Source organism: Cebus imitator, unplaced genomic scaffold (assembly GCF_001604975.1).
Source record: "Cebus imitator isolate Cc_AM_T3 unplaced genomic scaffold, Cebus_imitator-1.0 Scaffold34, whole genome shotgun sequence".
NCBI classification, from domain to species: domain Eukaryota; kingdom Metazoa; phylum Chordata; class Mammalia; order Primates; family Cebidae; genus Cebus; species Cebus imitator.
In genome coordinates this window covers 6,656,621-6,663,180 of record NW_016107349.1, presented here as the reverse complement: position 1 = coordinate 6,663,180, position 6,560 = coordinate 6,656,621, and positions in this window count along the sequence as shown.

The following is a 6,560-nucleotide window of genomic DNA, read 5'->3' as shown; positions in this document are numbered from 1 at the left end:
CTGGGATTACAAGCACGCGCCACCATGCCCAGCTGAATTTTGTATTTTTAGTAGAGACGGGGTTTCGCCCTGTTGACCAGGATGGTCTTGATCTCTTGACCTCGTGATCCACCCTCCTCGGCCTTCCAAAGTGCTGGGATTACAGGCGTGAGCCACAGGGGGGGGCGCATTTTTAAACAGCAAAATCATTAAAGAACACAATTGTATAAAACATGGCACCAAATAAACCACAATAGAGACACTGGTTTATAGTATTTGAACTGAAACAAGAAGGCAAAAGATCACTTTGATTGACCTCAGCTGAAAATGTGTACTTGGGAAAACTTGAATTTTTCTCTGCTTTATGAATGTCCATGAATGGCCAAAAAAGTGCCATGAGTATGGATTTTGGGGTTAAAAATAAATTTCAGCAAGTAAGTGAGTGTGCAAATATGGGCTCCCCAAGTCATGAGGACCTACTATAAGTGATTTGCAAATACCTTCTCTCCTCCTCATAGCTTGTCTTTTCTTTCCTTTATTAGTGTCCATTAAAGACCAGAAATTATTTATTTTGATAAAGTTCAACTTATCAACTTGTTATATTACTGATCAGGCATTTGGTATCTTATCTAAAAAATATTTGCCTAACCCCAGATTCCCAAAGATGTTCTTCTATTTTTTCCAGAAGTTTTATAGCTTTAGATTTTATATTATATGATGTGTTTTGAATTAATATAGTATAAGTTATGGAATGGCGTTTATATTCTTGCATATATATATCAAATTGTGTCAGAATACTTTGTTGAAAAATAATATTTTCTTTATTATATTTATTTTGTAACTTCAACTGACTGTATGTGTGTGTGTGTGTATTTGTGGACTCTTTATTCTGTTTAATTGATCTAATCTCTATCTTGATGCCAATACCACACTGTTTTGAGTGCTGTAAATTTATAATATCTTGAAATCAGGTAATTTAAGTCTTCCAATTTTGTTGCTCTCTTTTTTAACCACTATACTAATGAGGATTAAAATCCTCCCATATTTATTTTTTTTTGAGACAGTCTCACTCTGTCACCTAGGCTGGAGTGCAGTGGCATTATCTTGACTCACTGCAACCTTCACCTCCTGGGCTCAAGTTTATTTTGTTATTCTTTTTAAAAGTTGTTTTGGTCATTCTAAGTTCTTTGCATTTTTATATGAATTTAAAATTAATCTGCCGATTTCTACAATTTTAACTTTCAAAGCTTAGGGTATTTTTAATGAGATGCTGTTGAATCACAGTATATCTCTCCACTTATTTAGGCCTTCCTTAAATTCTCTCAGCAATATTTTATAATTTTCAATGTTCATGTATTTCAAATATTTTGTCTAATTTACTTCTGAGATTTTAATAATTTTTATTCTATTATATGTGACAATTTAAAATTTAATTTTCCAGTCTTTAGTTGCTAGTATATAAAAATTCAGTTGATTTTTGTATATTGACCTTATATACAGTGCTTTTTTCTTCCCACTCTTCCTGCCACCAGGTTTTAGATGTCAAATACTCCTCACTGGAGCCAGTGTTCATAGGTAGTTTTAAGGTTTATTGCTTAAACAAATAGAGTCACACAGTGTTCACAGGTAGTTTTAAGTTTTATTGCTTATTTAAGCAAAGCAAACTTCAGCACTACTGTGAGGTATAGCAAGACAAAACACAGGGAGTCTGTGGACTAACAGGGCCATGTGTAAGAAAGCTTTCTCATGTCCAGGTAGAGAGAAAGAGACAGAGAGGCAATTGTGGGCCTGAGTCTGAGAATATGCAATAGATAGGCAAGTAGGTATGTAGGTAGGTAGGAGGATATAAATAGAGACATGATAGATAGATAGATAGATAGATAGATAGATAGATAGATAGATAGATTAGATAGATAGATAGATAGATGATACATTGATAATAGAGGATACCCATATAAATATTTTATACACATACACACACACACATATATGTATACATGCCACAGCCAGGATTATCCCCAGCAGTCAATGAGGTGGGGGAAAATATGAAAGGGTTATATGACCTTACATATGACTTATTGTACAAAAGAGAAATAAGAGAATCTGGTGATCTAGAGCTTCTAACAGCTCCTGCCCTGGCGGGTGTAAACAGTTTGGCCAAGTAGTCTGTTGGAATAGACTCATTGCACCCAGTTTTGCTTTCCTACATCATGCCACCTTGTTAAATTCATTTATTAGTCCTTGTAGCTAATCTTGTTGGTTCCATCAGGTTTTCTAAATAATTACATTTTCTGAAAATAAAAACAATTTAATATCTTCCTTTCAAATCTAGATTTTGTATTTCTTTATCTTGCCTCACTTCAATGTTGAACTTCTAGTCCAATTAGAAGTGCTGCAAGCAGACATTCTTTTACATCGCTGATCACAGAGAAAAAGCATTTAGCCTTTTACTGGTAAGTATGACACTTTATGTAAGTTTTTGTCATATGCTTTCTATCAGATTGAATAAATCTCCTACTCCTAGGTTGCTGAGAAATTTTATAAGAAATGGATATCGGTTTTTGTCAAGTGCTTTTTCTGAGTCTATTGAAGTAATCATTTTTTTTTTTAGTTGTTAATTTGGTGAATTGCATTGATTCATTTTAAAATATTGAACCAATATTTCATTTCTTCAATAAACTTCACTTGGTTATAATAGATACCATGAATATATGTCTATAGTTTAAATATATCCCCTCCAAAATTCAGGTGTTGAAACTTAATGGCCAATGTGATAGTATTAAGAAGTGGGGCATTTAAGAGGTGACTAGGCCGTAATGTCTGCCTCTGCATTAGTGAGATTCAGGTCCTTAGAAGAAAGGCTTCTTCAGGCAGCTTTTGGTTCTCTTGCCTCTCCCCTTCCACATGTGAGAACACAGCACTCCTACCTTCTAAAAACTTCAGTAACAAGGCATCATCTTAGAAACAGAGAGACCGGGCCCACAGCTGCCAGAGCCTTGATCTTGGACTTTCCAGCCTCCATAATTGTATATGCTGATAATATTTTGTTTAAACTGTTCACCTTTATGTTTATGGATGTTATTGGTCCATAGCTTAATTGTAATGTTTTTGCCTAATTTCTGTATAAGACATTAGAAATACATTGGAAGTATTTCGTCTTCTTAAATATCATGTAATACTTTTCATAGAATGTGTATATTATTTGTTCCTTACATGTTTGGTGGAATCTACCAGTAAAATCATCTAAAATTTATTTCTTAGAAGATTTTTAGGTACTATTGCAAGTTTGTATTTTTAAAAAAATACGTAGTGGACTTTAGGTTTTCTAGTTCTGGTTGCATAAGCTTTCATATTTCCAGCTTTCAAAGGAATTTGCCTATTTTAATCTAGCTTGTTAAATTTATTGGCATAACATTTTTCACGGTGCTCACATATTATCCTTTAATATCTGTAGAGTTTGTAGTAATGTCATCTCTCTCATTTCTGATTTTGTTAATTTGTGTCTTTGCTCTTTCTTTCTTGATAATTTGGCTAGAGGTTTATCAATATTATTGACCATCTCAAATACTCACCTTTTTATTCTGTTGTTTTCTTGATGACTTATGTTCCCATTTCACTAATTTCTTTCCTGATCTTTGCTGTTTATTTTTTCTACCTTCTGTACTTTATTTGGTTTTCTTTTTTTAATTTCTTTTGGTTTAAGCTGTTATCATTGTGTTGTGACTCCTCCTACTTTTTAATATGGGCAGAAAACATTATTTTTCTGTTTAACTAAACTGTTAGCTCGACAAAAATCACTTAAGTGCTACGACTATCTATCCCCTTATCTGTCAAATGACAATAACAATCTCTGTCTGATCAAACTCACCGTATTTGCCTGGTCAACTCTCAAGAAGCCAGCTATGATAATGTATAACAAAAAAAAGATTGAACACTATTAAGGGTTAAAGAAACATGTAGTATTATTTTATTTGTTCATTTCTCACCACTCTAAACTGTCAAAATAACTTTAAAGATTTTATAACTTAAATCAAGGGCAATATTTTCCATCTTGGTTTTCATGCAATGTAGTTTTGTGGAAAACCTCTAAATAAAATGAAGTGAGTTCCATCCAATAGGATGCCTAGGGTAAATCATTGGTATTTTTATTTAAATATCTATTTATCTATCTATCTATTTAAAAAGAGGTGTGCATATATATATACATACATATATATTTCCGTTTTCAGAAGTCAGCTCTATATTGTGTGAAAAAAAATCTCCCTCCTTTCCCTTTGAAGTGATTTTAGGAGCAGGTGGCATAGCTTTAGAGGGAGTCTCTCTCCCCTAAAGGCAAGTCTGGTATTGATCAGCACCGAAATGAATGCCCTGCTCTCAACAGTCCTCCATATTGATTATCTGCTCACTTCACCAATTAAAGCAGCAAGCAGAGAGTTATATGTTTTACCTTAGGGTTCAGTTTTGGATTGGTAAACTATGGTTCTTTTTGCATTTTCCTTTGATCCAGAATTCAGATCCCCTCAGGGGTTTGCCTTCATTGCATCTGAAAACATGAAGTTTTCATTAGGGACAATTTTCAAATGTCTTTGTTGATTGGCAAATAAGGAATATTAGAAGAAGCTGAATTGAATTCATAGGCAGGTTTAACTAAATAGTGAAAAAAAAACTTGAAACAATTTATTTGAGTAAAGTTACAAATAAATAAAACCATCCTACGTTTAGTAGTCATAGGTAAAAGGAGAAAAGTAAATCCAGTCACTCTTCAATTTACTTATCAAATACTCATTGCATGACATCTACCTACCTGCCAGGCACTAGTCACATTACCAGGGATACAGTGGTCGCCAAGGTGAGCATAATCGTTTACGAAATTTGTATTCTTTTTCTTCCAAATAATAAAGTTGGCTTGATTTTGGTACCTTTGTCTACCTAGCAATCTGACTGAAAGTCACTGACACACCTGAATAGTTTCTCCTTTTGCCTCCAGAAAGATTTAGTTGTTCATTAACTCCACTAAGTACAGAGGATATAAAAAGAAAAGAGAGAATCCTTTCCCTCAAGGAGGTCACAAACATTTAAAAAGAGGGACTCACTCTGCTCAATAGAAAACTAATGATTTAGAAACTTGCACCAACATGCACAAAAATACATGTGCATAGTGCTAGGTTTACAGTAGTTGTCTGACCTCAAGATCATCCTGGGGCGAGGCTGGAAGTCATCTTCATCTGATGATAAGACAAGTGAGGCTGTGAGGTCTTGAAGCTCAGGTAGTGAGACTCTCCCACTAAATTGTTGTGTCAACAGAGAAATTCTCCAGTTGCCATGCTAGTATTAGGGCTGTTGTCAAGCCCTACATTCTTACTTCTGTGTCCTTATATAGGCTTGCCTAAGGTGGTCCTTCCCCGCTGCCACCTTTCCTCATGGAGCCACAACATGGCAATGTCAAGATGACTTTGATACCTTTTCTTGACATCCTATCTAGCCAATCTTCATCCCGACTGTTTCTATATGGAAAATCTGAGACTTCTAGAGTATTCCCAACTTCTCTATGAATTTCCTTTCATTGTCTACCTTTTATGGCAAAATATGATATAATGATCCTTCAAAAAAGAGAGAATCTATTCTGGGTCTTTTTGAAGAGATACAGGTAATACTGTGTATTCCTTCCAAATGAAGACCCCCTTCTCTCTTCACTACTGGATATAGACAGAATGAATATTATTTTCTGCAGGCAAACAGAACAAACCATGAATTGAGTTTCCTACAGATAACCCTAAAACCAAGCCTTTGAAGGACACTTAACCATCACTGTGGCGATTTAATCTTTTGTTGAACAATGTACATTGAAAGTTATGGACTTAATCGCTGCTCAGAGAGCCAGAGCAAATTAGAAGAGAAACTTGGAGAATATGCAGTTGGCAGTGTGTTGAAATGAATTTAGTCTAAGCATAGATATTAAAAATGCTTTCTACTCCTTAATCCTCATCATGGGGGGGGGGGTTAGATATGAACACTTCCCTCAAGGTAGTGTAAATAGGGTAGATCCATGAATCAACTCCTTATGTGCCCATAATAAAAAGAGGAAATAGGGAACAATGGTCCCTTATAAACGTTGGGGTGAGGGAGCTTTTCAGAAAGTTCTATAAACTGAATGCTGTTCCTCCCTGAATTCATACGCTGAAGCCTTAATTCCCAATGTAACCCTATTGATATTGGTCTTTAGAAAATAATTAAAGTTTAATGAGATCCTAAGGGTGGGCCATAATCCAATGGGATTAAAGTCATTATGAGAAGAGGAAGATCACTTTCTCTCTCTTATATGAGGATCATAGGAGGAGGCTGCTATCTGAAAACTCTCAAGAGGAACTGAATCAACCAGCACCTTGATCTTGGACTTCTATATTATTTAGGGTTCTCCAGAGGGACAGACCAATAGGATAGATACAGATACAAATATATATCTATAAATAGGTGTAGCTATAGATCTACGAGAGGTGATTTGTTAGCAGAATTAGTTCACAAGATTATGGAGGCTAAGTCCAACAATAGGTTGTATGAAAGCTGAAGAACCAGGGAAGCTA